The sequence below is a fragment of the Phyllostomus discolor genome, chromosome 9 (genome assembly GCF_004126475.2).
Source record: "Phyllostomus discolor isolate MPI-MPIP mPhyDis1 chromosome 9, mPhyDis1.pri.v3, whole genome shotgun sequence".
Lineage (NCBI taxonomy): Eukaryota > Metazoa > Chordata > Mammalia > Chiroptera > Phyllostomidae > Phyllostomus > Phyllostomus discolor.
Genome location: NC_040911.2, coordinates 36692770 through 36705122, shown reverse-complemented (window position 1 = coordinate 36705122; position 12353 = coordinate 36692770).

Below are 12353 nucleotides of genomic sequence, written 5' to 3'. Positions count from 1 at the left end.
TTGAACATAGTTACCATGAAACCTGATTAAGTGGGCTGCTTTTACTGCTCTTAACTTTCCATAGTTTTGCCCTCTGTAGTGGCATTTTTCTCCTGGAGACTCACATTCTTCCAGCCTTCTCTATTAATTAGCTGCAAATGCCCTGTCCCTGCTTGGCCCCTGCCTCTCCCCCCAGACCATTTTCTGAACACTTTCTGGTTAACGGTGGTGTTCCTCTGTTTGATTGTCTCAAGAGTAGTAACTTACCACACGTCCAACAGCTTGTTCTGGTTTTCAAGGCCCTATCTAACCTGACCTCAACAAACGACCCTACCTTTTTTTCTTGCTGCCTCTCAACAAACACCTTTTTATCATCTCTTTCTGAGTGGCTTGGCATCGAAGCTAGGCTCCCAGAACAGCAGCGTCAGGGCGACCTGAGAGCTCCTCAACCTGCAGAGTCTCGGGAGCCGCACAGCCGGGCTGCGTTTTAATGGTTCCCCAGGTGGTTTCTGTGCACCTTCCTTTGCGAAGCCCTGCCCAGGACATGCTGGCCGCATCCTTGCCTTTGCTTGCCCTGCTCCTGCTGCCTGGAATGCCTCCCTGTCTTCCCTCCATTTGGGTGACTTTTTTTCATCTTTTGGGGGCTGACCAGTTAGCGAAACTTTCTTCCTTAACCTTGTCATGATATATTTTAAAACAAAGTCTTCTTAGTTTGTAGTTGGTTTTAGAAGATAGATCATTATGTAAAAATCATATAGCGTCAAAAGTTGGACCTGTGATAAGTGATTACTCTTGAAACGAGCAGACAGAGGACCACCACAGTTAACAAGGAAAGTGTTCAGAACATGGTCTGAGGGAGTGAGGTAGGGACCAAGCAGGGAAAGAACTTTTTAAGTTGCCCATCAAATATAACAAATATATCTTATGGTATTTGTCTGCAAATCTGCCCATGGCCAAACCTCCCTTCCTGGTCAGAATGCATTGCTGTTTCTTTGGTTGAATACCAGATAAACCGAATGGCTTCTGTTTAGGGATCATGCTGTATAGAGTGTATATCTCCTTGACCTCCAAGTGTGTATAGTTGAATCTGCATAAGGGAAATTACATGTTAAGAACTATCTTTCTTGAAATTAGGTCTGATAGGTGTTCCCACTTGTGTTTTTATTGCCATGTTGAGTTGGATCTTGTCAGAGAAATGTGAATTCCTATTTAGAAAAATATGTTTTGAGTTCTTCTGAGTTAATTGTGAACCATTCCCTTTGCATTGAAGAAGGGATCCCAAATATTCAATGCATTAAAAAATAACAGAAGAAAAACATTTTCTAATTTACCATGAGGCTTATGTAGGATAGGAAAGAAACTGTAAACAATAGGGAAGAAAATGAGAAGAGAAGGAGGGGGAGGAGAAACTGGAGAAGGAGAAAGGGGGAGGGAGAGAAAAAGAAAAAAAAAACACCTCTGTATAAAGTTAAAACAGTAGAAAAAGACATTTTAGTTAGGTTAATATTGCCTGTTATGGCCTTCAGATTTTATTTTATTAAATGCATTGGGGTGACATTGGTTAATAAGATTATATAAATTTCAAGAGCTAATTCTATAATATATTATCTGTATATTACATTGTGTACTTACTACTCAAAGCCTATAATGGGCTTAATCATGTCTTCACAAAAGTTTTATATTGAAGCTCTAACCCCCCACTGGGACTATATTTAGATATAGAGCCTTTAAGGAGGTCATTAAGGTTAAATGAGCTCGTAAGAGTGGGGCCCTGACCTGATAGGACTGGTATGTCCTATAGCAAGAGGAAGAGATACCAGATCTCCTTCTCCCTGTCTCCACAGTGGCAGGGACCATGTAAGGACCTGATGAGAAGACCTCAGCAGCCATATGCAAGCCAGAAGAAGAGGCCTCACCAGAAACCGACATTTTGGCACCTTGATCTTAGACTTCTAGTCTCCAGAACTGTGAGAAAACAAATGTCTGATGTTGAAGCTACCCAATCCATGGCATTGTGTTATGGGAGCCAGAGCTGACTAAAACGTTGCCTGGCGAAGATCAGCATCCCGAAGCCAGAACAGATCAAAGTTTTAACCCCGAGGTCTCATTATTCTGGCTGTCACAATGGTATAGTTGCAGTGTTACATTCAGTGTGCAGCCACGGGTCTGTCCATCTCAGCAACTGCTGCCTGCTTGATGACGTTCATGAGCTGGATGGAGTACAATTCCTTGTTAATTTTCATAGCTGTTTAGATTTTAATTAGCTGCTGTCTCCAAATATTTCCCAATGCATTTCAGGTTTTCAAAAGGATTTAACTGCCTAAATCCTGAAGAAATGCGATCGTCAAACTGAAATCTGTAGTTTGCTGCAGCAAGGATGTTATTGTAGAAGTATAGCGGGACTCTTAAATAGTTGTAATTTTACTTCTGTAGCTAATAAAACATTCTTCCAGTAAATTAGAGTGGTAAGGGTGGGAAGTCTCCTAGAGTGTAGCCTTTTCAATGAGGCATTCAAAGCTTACATTCTCTCTCTTTCCTTTAATGAAGAAAAAAGACCATAGGCGGTAAAATTCAAAGTGCTAAAATTGAAATATAAGAGAAGTGGAAAATGTGAACCTGAATGTGCTCCTCCTCTAATAAGGGATCTGTCCAACATTCAGATTAATGATGGGAAGCGGCCATCTGAGGAACTTGCGAGCTGAAGTTTGGCAGGCATACCTCTAAATGTTGTGTATCTCACTATGGTCTGCATCGAGGAGCTGCACAGATATTTCATTAATGTTATTTTATTGTGGGGCAGGGATACTGCGGTAGGCTTTATAGAGCTGGGGCCTTAGATTTATTTTCTCTAAATTGTGTTTTGTTCCTTTCTTGGTTCAAAATGTGTCCAGGTGGCCACGATGCTGGGGAAAAGCACTCAAAGCATGCAAATGAAGACATTTGTGAAGCGAAACATTTCATGACCCCTAGTTTTTTCCACTGAAAACTTTCAGACACCAGAATTTAGTTTCTTCAGAAGTATGAGCCTTACTGGGGCCACATGGTGGTGTGGAGTGAGGTTTCTGAAAATCAGGAGGTTTGGGTTTTTATTTCACTTCTACCTCTAACGACCCATGAGTGATGGCTACTTTATCATCTTGTTTGGGCCACCATGCCCAGATACTGTTGTCAAGCACTATTTCCTTATTTTGGCTGTTTCTCTAAGAGGTTGTTTGTTTGTTTGTTTGTTTACTTTGTTTTTTGGATGAGATTAACATTTAAATCAGTGGACTTTCAGTAAAGCAGATTGCCCACCATCCTGTGGGTGGGTCTCATCCGATCAGCTGAAGGTTTGAATGACACAAGAGATTGGCCTCCTCTGGCCGGCAGGAACTCTGCCAGCTGGCTTGAGCTCCGGTGTTGCCTCTCCTCTGGGCCTGCAGTGTGTTGGCCCACCCTGCAGGTTTTGGACTTGCCAGCATCTATAGTCACATGAGCCAATTCCTTAAAATAAATCCCTTTCTCTCTGCAAACATCTCCTATTGGTTCTGTTTCTCTGGAGAATCCTGACTAACACTATGTAATCCTGGTTACATTCTTTCCTCTCTGATGCTCAAGTGTGCCATCTGTACAAAGAACAAGTAGCATTGCATCACTTTTAAGTATTCTAGAGAGAAAAAAATAGCATGATTAAAAATATGCTAATTTTTAAAGCCCTCACCTGAGTATATTTTTATTGATTTTAGCAAGAGAGAAAGGGAGAAAGAGAGAGAGAGAGAGAGAGACAGAGACAGAGACAGAGACATTATGGGAGAGAGAAACATTGGTGTGAAAGAGAAACATCCCTTGGTTGTCTCCCATACATACCCAGATATGTCCATTGATATTTTAGGGAGAGAAGAAAGGAGAGAGTGAGAGAAACATCTATAGGAGAGAGAGGAGAGAAACTCCTCTATGCACTCCTGCTGGGGACTGAATACTGAATCTGCAACCTAGGTATGTGCCTTGACCCGGGATTGAATCTGCAACATTTTGCTGTGTGGGATGACACTCCAATTAATTTAGCCACCCAGTAAGGACTAAATTCTTGTCTTAATCCTGCCTTTTCAGCTCATGTCCAGGGAACCTCACTTTTCACATCCCAAGAAAGGCCCAGAAAGTGTTATTATCCTTTAAAAAAGAATGTTTTTATTTATTGATGAGAGAGAGAGAGAGAGAGAGAGAGAGAGAGAGAGAGAGAGAGAGGGAGAGAGATCAATTTTGTTGTTCCACTTATTTGTGCATTCATTGGTTGATTCTTGTGTATGCCCTTACAGGGGATTGAACCCGCAGTTTTGGTGTATCAACATGATGCTCTTACTAACTGAGCTACTTCCTAAGAAGAATTCTCTACTCTCCTCTATATGTGTGTATAGATACTTAGAATGAAAATAAAAGGTGATGTTCTTCATTTTCTTTATTGGTTTTCTTTTTTCTCTCACATTTGCATTTTCACTCATGGCAGAAAGATGGTAAACTTGGCTTCAAACACTGTTTTGGGATACTTGCAAATCGAGCTTTAAATTTCCTACCTGGGTGGCTTCCAGGTGAGTAGGGAGTATCCATGCGCTGGCTTTTGTGGTCTCCCCAGGAACCTGTGTGACCTCTTCAGAGACTGTCTGTTGTTTTTGTTGCCATAGTTAGAGTGAGCTATGAGGCACAAGCTGGCATGACTCAGTACTCCTTGTGGCTTAGTCAGGGTCAGGCGGTCCTCCTGCTGCTCGCTCAGCTGAAACTCAGCTCTGCCATGATACAGATCCTGTGAGCCTGGCCACGGGTCTTCCTTCACCTAATCTCTATTCCAGAGTCACCTTGCGGCTCCTCATGGCTGGGATGCTGGCCACTGTTTGTATCCTCCCCTGGGAGCATGCAGGAACACCTGAAGGGTTCCTTCTGTGTCACCCTGAAGCCTAAAGAGACCTGAGAGCCCTGTCTCCTACTCTCACTCAACATGCCACACAGCTAGTTCTGGGATCTGTGTCCCTTTGCGTGGGCAGCTGGGATCCCCAGAGCCTAGGCTGCTCAGATTTAACAAATACAAATACAGGTCACTCAATTCATTTACAATTTTAGATAAACAACAAATAGTATTTTAGTATGAGACATACTAAAAATTATTTGTTGTTTATCTGAAAGTAAACTGTAACTGAGAATTCTATATTTTATCTTGCAACCCCGCCAGAGACCCAAGTGGCCAGTGGGGTACAACCTCCCTCTGCATAGAGGGAGGTTTTCCTTATTTCCCTTGCATAGAATGAGGGTGCCTGGGTAGGCTCTATAATCTGATGAGTTCCTGCTAATTTCACCCCTCCATTTGACATGCAGCATTTTAAAACTATGCTTATTTACACATTAGGATTATACTGGAAATAGAGCTATACAAATCCACATCTTATTCACTTAGCATAGTCATTTTTTCCAAAGCATGATTTTTTAAAAGGAGTATATTCTTTTTTTAAAAGATTTTATTTATTTATTTTTAGAGAAAGGGAGGGAGAAAGAGAGGGAGAGAAACATCAGTTTGTGGTTGCCTTCATGTGCCCCTACTGGGGACCTGGCCTGCAACTCAGGCATGTGCCCTGACTAGGAATCGAACCAGTGACCATTTGGTTTGCAGGCTGGTGCTCAATCCACTGAGTCACACCAGCCAGGGCCAAAGCATGATTTCTAATGGCCAATGAATTTTGCATATGGCTTGATTTTTGGCTGGGTTTATTTTGCGTTAATTTAGAAGAGTTTGTTGAGAAACACTTATGTATTAAAGTGTTATTTTGGTACTGGGGATACATTGGTGCGCACATGGCAGGAAGACAGATAATAGACATAGTAAGTAAAGAAAATGAGTTTAGCTTATGATGAGTGTCGTGTGGTCCACAACACAGTACGACTGACTGTATCGGGTGGGGTGGGAACAGTACATGTGCCCATTACCCTTGGCCTCAACTGACTGGCCCAGGGAAAGACATGTGATCCAAAGTGGGCCAATAAGAATACTTCCTTAGGCTAAGAGAGGTCCAGGAAGTCTTTCTGAAAGCATTGATTACAAGATAACAAATTTAAGAGCTGGTGGTGGCCAAGCTTACCACTCCATGAAGAAATAAGGAGGGGCCCAGTGAAGGGATGCCATTCTCTGTCCCCCTATATCCTTATTACGCTCTACTCTTCATTGCACAAGTTGCTTTTGATTTGGTGGAAAGAAAAGGGCTGAGACCACATCTGTGTCTGATGCCACATGAGGGGGAGTGTGTAGGTAGAAGATGTAAGTGGTAGGTTGATCCACAAACTGACCTAACCAATGGAGGCAGGGGCTTGGAACAAAAGCAACTAGTAATTCACAGAAATCCTGGGGTAGGCACCGGACTGTTTAGAAGTGAGAAATGGGACTTCAGGGCATCTCATGTAGATCGTAAGATGCATGAAAACCTTCAGAATATCTAGATGACATATGAGAAACTGAATTTATTTTCAAAATACATTCTTTTTTTCCTGATATAATTATTGTAACTCAGTCCTAGAGACTTTACTCAGACAATAATCTGTATTATAGTCCATCTTATCATTTACCCTCTAAATTATGTCTATTTTCTCTGGTTAACTAAAGAATAACAACCCATCCAGAATTAAACTGAAATCAGGGACAATGCAGGTATAATCAAATTGTGTTAATGGGTTTCTTTTTCTTCATTGGTCCTTTAGTGTCCACAGAACTGCCTTCACAAGTAAATGCTGCCTTGAAGCATTTATGTTGGAAGAAGAGGCATGTGGTAGACCTGCTGGAGGCTCACGGCTAGCCTGTGCTTGGTTCTTGATGAGTTTCCATCAGTCCTGGCTGGAAGAGTGGGATTGCACCCATGTACAGGCCAGATGGTCTGGCCTCCCTGACCTGACAGGGCTTAGAGTAGGCACCTGATTCCAGCTGAGTCAGTCGGATTCTCTCTCTCAAATCCTGTGAAACTCTGAAATGTTTTAGGCAGTGGTGGTCATGGTGGTGAAAGGCCCTGGAGGTTCAGGGACCTGGGTAATCAGGATGCTGCACTGATAATAGGAGAGCCTGTGTGGGTGAGGGGCAAGCCGTGTGGAGTTCTGGGGAGAAAGGTATTTTCTTCTAAAAATCAAGGAGGCAATAAAAGCAAGAACTAATTATGTGAGCAAATATGGTATGAATTAAAGACATGTATTTCTTAGGAGGCAAGCATGTAGATAGATAGAGAATTTTATTATAAAATATCTAATAATAAAAGGTAAGATGATATTTCACTATTTTTGAGATTAGATACTACAATTAAAAAAAACCTTTTAAATAATGTCTTATGTGTAAACAGTAGATTCATAAAGTTAATTCTATCATGGCTATCTAGTACAGAGATCATCCAGCACCATGAAGACTGAATTTTGTTCATGGTTACCATCTGTGGGCTTATTCCACCAGGACCAGATTTCCCTTCCAGCCTTACCACCCATCTGTCTTTCTGGGTGTTCCACACTCTACTCACACTGAGATACTTGCCATTTCTTGAACACATCATGCATTTTGTCCTGGGTCTTGGAAGATGGGTCTTGGCAGAGATGAAGCCCAAGCCTATGGTAGAGTGGGTAAGGGGAACATGTGCTCAGAGTTGGTCCGAGTTGGAAGCTGAAAGCTGACTCCTATTGTGGCCTCACTTGGGAGACAATAGTGTTTAGCTGAAGAAGCCTATGTGGTTTCCAAGAAACAATGCCAGGCTAGAACCACAGTGTGCCCCTTTGAACCTCAAGATATTTTTACTTAAAAAACAGCACATCCATACCATTTTCTACATATAATCTGCATAAACACTTGGGTTATATGTTTAGAAAAATACTTAAGAACAATTAATTTCTTGCTGCTAACACAATTTTTGTTTTGATGGGCCAAGATTGAAATATGTATCATTCTCTTGTCTATTGGTTGTCCTGGGTCATTTTTGTAAGCTGTCTGATCCTCTACACCAACTTGACATTCACTTGTGCTTAGACTACTGACATCAATTACTCTGTCTGACCTTACTAACTGGTTCTAAATAGACTCTCTTTCCAATAGCTCCTCCCACTTCTGAACTGCTGTGAAATTGCCAAATTCTATAGCTCTTCGCCTTTCTCTTTTATTTAAGTAAATCACAACACACATTTAGAAAAGACACATACTCCTTAGAAGCTCTGTATCTAACTTCTAATTTACTCCTTAAGAGCTACACTCCCTGGGTGAATGTTACAAGCTGAGTTCTCAGCACTCAACAGGTCATATCAGAATATTAAACAGACCTTCCTATACCCAGCTTTAGTAAGTGCTGCTTTCTGTTTCTAAGTAACCATTTCTTTGTTAAACATTAATATTTGTAATATTTGACCATTAAATATTATCTTGTTTCAGAAGTATAGTAGAAAAATCTGAGACTGATTTGAAAATGAACACATTTTTTTGAAGAGATATGAGGCTGAAAGTGATTTACTCTTTCACTAAAACTCACTAAACCCATAGTTAATTATGTACTGCATTGTGACAATTCTATTCTTCCCTCCCTCCCTCCCTCCCTCCTTCCTCCCTCCCTCCCTCCTTCCTTCCTTCCTTCCTTCCTTCCTTCCTTCCTTCCTTCCTTCCTTCCTTCCTTCCTTCCTTTCTTATCTACCACCTGGCCATTAGAGACAACTCTGGACCCTGCTGGTGGCAACACAAGAACCCTAGCAATAGCAAAATAATGAGATAACATTTGTTGAGTTTTTATAACCTGCTTCACACTATACTATTTTAGATGCATTACAGCAATTTGTCCAAACAACTTCATACTACAGATGGGAAAGTGCCATTACCTCACAGAAATTAAGTAATGTGACTCAGGGTCACACAGGACATGGAAGAGCTGCTCTCTGACTCCAGGTCCCTTAGGTTCCACCAGCATCTGCATATGAACGTGACCAGCTTGTGGCCTGAAACAAGCCCAAGACCCTTTGACATGGTCCGACTGGGTTTCGGCCACCAGTCTCAGCATCAAGCTGCCTGCAAAGGTCAGGAGCAAGGATGTACATTCAGGTGTTTGTTTCTTCTCTCTTCCCATCTGCTTTTGGTTATGGGGGCCATTATACCCTAGGTTCCAATCCTTATGATGTACTCAACAGTATTTGTTGATTTGACTTTGTGAAAATTTCCAAATGAAGTTCATTTATTTTAGGTAAGCCCCTATCTTTTCCTATCTCATGAAATGATACCAGCTCTTGGATGTTTAGTATCTGAAGATGAAGACTATCAGGACCCTGAAAATGCTTAGGGCTGCTCCCTGGGGAGACCATTTCCAGTTTCTTTTGAAATATTCACTTTCCTTAGTTCATTGACTCTGGAGATAAAGATGAAGCCAGTGTATTGAGGTGATGAGTAGTTACTGAATATTGAACCCATGGCCAGTTTTCCATACTTTGAGCCAGATTTGGCCATCCTTTTCTTTTCCCTCAAAGTTAATAGGCATTTCTACCCTTTCATTTCCTCCTTAAAAATCTTGAATACTTAGGAAAAAAGGTAATGATTCATGAGCAGAGTATGCATCCCTGAAGAACAATTAAGCCTAGGTCTAGTTAGAAAAAGTGTATTGATTTGGTGAGGAAGAATCTTTGAGGAGACTACATCTTTTTCTAATAAATCATGAATGAAATAACAAATGACAATTGATGGATTTTGTTAATTTGTTTAGGAAATCAGAGAAAAGCCTGGATCTAAATTTGCAATTAAAACAATTAAATATTTAGAATGACTTAGGCTGTTCAGCTTGCTGTAACAAGGTACCCATAGATTGGGTAGCTTTATAAACAACAGAAATTTACTTCTTACAGTCCTGGAGTCTGGAAGTCCAAGATCAAGGTGCCAGCAGATTTGGTGTCTGATGAAGAACCCACCTTCTTTCTGTGTCCTCACATGGCAGAAGGGGTGAGGGAGCTCCCTGGGGTCTCTTTTATAATCTCATCCATGAGCTCCACCCTCATGACCCAATCCTCCAAATGTCATCACAGTGGTAGTAGGATTTAACATGAACTTATTTCAAGGTGGTAGAGGTAAGGTGGGGGGCAAAAACATCAAGTCTATAACAAAGGAGCAAGAGAAAAATTTTGACAAATTTTCAAAAGAAAGAGGGTTTCCTCAAATGTCTGCATTTGGGCCTGCTTCAGGGAGCTCACCCCACTCACACAAATACTCTCTGTGCTAGGTCTTAGGCAGCACATCCTTGTTCAAGACAGGAAGAGGGGCTCCAGTGATGGATATGTCTTTGTTAATAGACCAAAATGCCACATTGTCTTTCACTTATGTCTCACTCACCAGAAGTTCTATGTCATAGGACCCTCTTGAGTTGCAAAGAAGGCTAGGGAAGTGAGCAGGTTGCTTTTTCAGTCTATTACAAAGATGAGAAGACAGGGGAGTTGGGATTGCATGTTCTGTAAGCCATGATGACTACCTGCCACACCTTCCTCCTTCATCCTCTCTGACTTCTCATGGTTAGCTCAGTGCTTAGCACAAGTCTTGCCTCCCCCAGGAAGACAGCTGTACTCCTGTTCTAGCCTAAAAGGCTCCCTTTGCTCTTTTAACTCACAGAGCCTGTGGGTTCATTGTCGTATCTCTTCAACCAACTGGAAGACCCTGAAGGCAGGACCTACATATATGTCTTTGCATATCTAACAGTATTTACCAGGAAGATTTGCACACAGTAGACATTAAACAAAAATGATGTTACAATGGTAGACTGTCTTTGCTCACTGTAAAATATTAAGCAAAATTTAACAAACATTACAAATATAAAAAAATTCCCTGTCAGATCTTTATCTATTACTCAAAACCAACTTGAAATACTACTTAGTTCAAGTATTTTACATTCAATTCCTTTTACAGCCCTAAATTCTCTCTCTTCTAAACTTTTATACTGAACTCCCAGCCAAGATGGAGGTGCAGGTAGATGCATTTGGCCTATTCACACAACCAAAAGAAGGACAACAAAAATTCAAAAACAAAAAACAACCAGAACTGCCAGAAAATTGAACTGTGGAAGTCCGACAACCAAGGAGTTAAAGAAGAAACATTTGTTCAAACTGGTAGAAGGGGTGGAGACAGGCAGCTTGGGTGGAGAGGACGAGCATCAAGGAAGCAGCTGGTGGACCAGACAGTCCTGCATTTGCATGCGGATAAACCAGGAGGAACAACTGGGGAGCAAGACAGACTGTGCAACCCAGGGTTCCAGCACAGGAAAACAAAGTCTCAAAATCTCTGGCTGTAAAAACCTGTGGGAGTTGCAGTGGCAGGAGAAACTTCCAGCCTCACAGTGGAGTTTGTTGGAGAGACCCACAGGGTCCTAGAATGTACAGAAGCCCATTCGCATGGAATCAGCACCAGAAAGGCCCAATTTGCTTATGGGTAGCACAGGAAGTCCTGAAAGTGGGACGAAAGCCAGCAAGCAGCACTGTTCCCTCTTTAAACCCTTCCCCACATACAGCACTACAATGCAGTGAATGTGGGTTGCCCTGCCCTGGTAAATACCTAAGGCTTCATGCCTTACAACATAGCAGGTACTCCAGACAAAGAAATATGGCCCAAATGAAAGAACAGATCAAAGCTAAAAAAACAGAACTAAGCCATGAGGAAATAGCCAACCTATCAGATGCACAGTTCAAAACACTGGTAATCAGGATGCTCACAGAAATGGTAGAGTATGGTCAGAAAATAAAGGAAAAAGTGAAAGCTATACAAAGTGAAATAAAGAAAAATATATAGGGAACCAACAGTGAAGGGCAGGAAACTGGGACTCAAATCAACAATTTAGACCAGAAGGAAGAAATAAACATTCAACCAGAACATAATGAAAAAACAAGAATTCAAAAAAGTGAGGAGAGGCTTAGGAACCTCCGAGACAACTTTAAATGTTCCAACATCAGAATCATCAGGGTTCCAGGAGGAGAAGAGAAAGAGCAAGAAATTGAAAAGTTATTTGAACAAATAATGAAGAAAAATTTTCCCAATCTCAAGGAAAGGAAATAGGCATGCAAGTCCAGAACACTCAGAGAGTCTCAAAGAAGTTGAATCCAAGAAGAAACACAGTAAGGCACATCACAATTACATTACCCAAGATTATAGAGAAGGCAAGAATCTTAAAAGTAGCAAGACAAAAGGAGAGAGTTACCTACAAAGGAGTTCCCATAAGACTATCATCAGATTTCTCAAAAGAAACTTTGCAGGCAAGAAGGGGCTGGAAAGAAGTATTCCAAGTCATGAAAGGCAAGGACCTACATCCAAGATTGCTCTATTCAGCAAAGCTATCATTTAGAATGGAAGGGCAGATAATGTGCTTCCCAGATAAGGTCATGTTAAA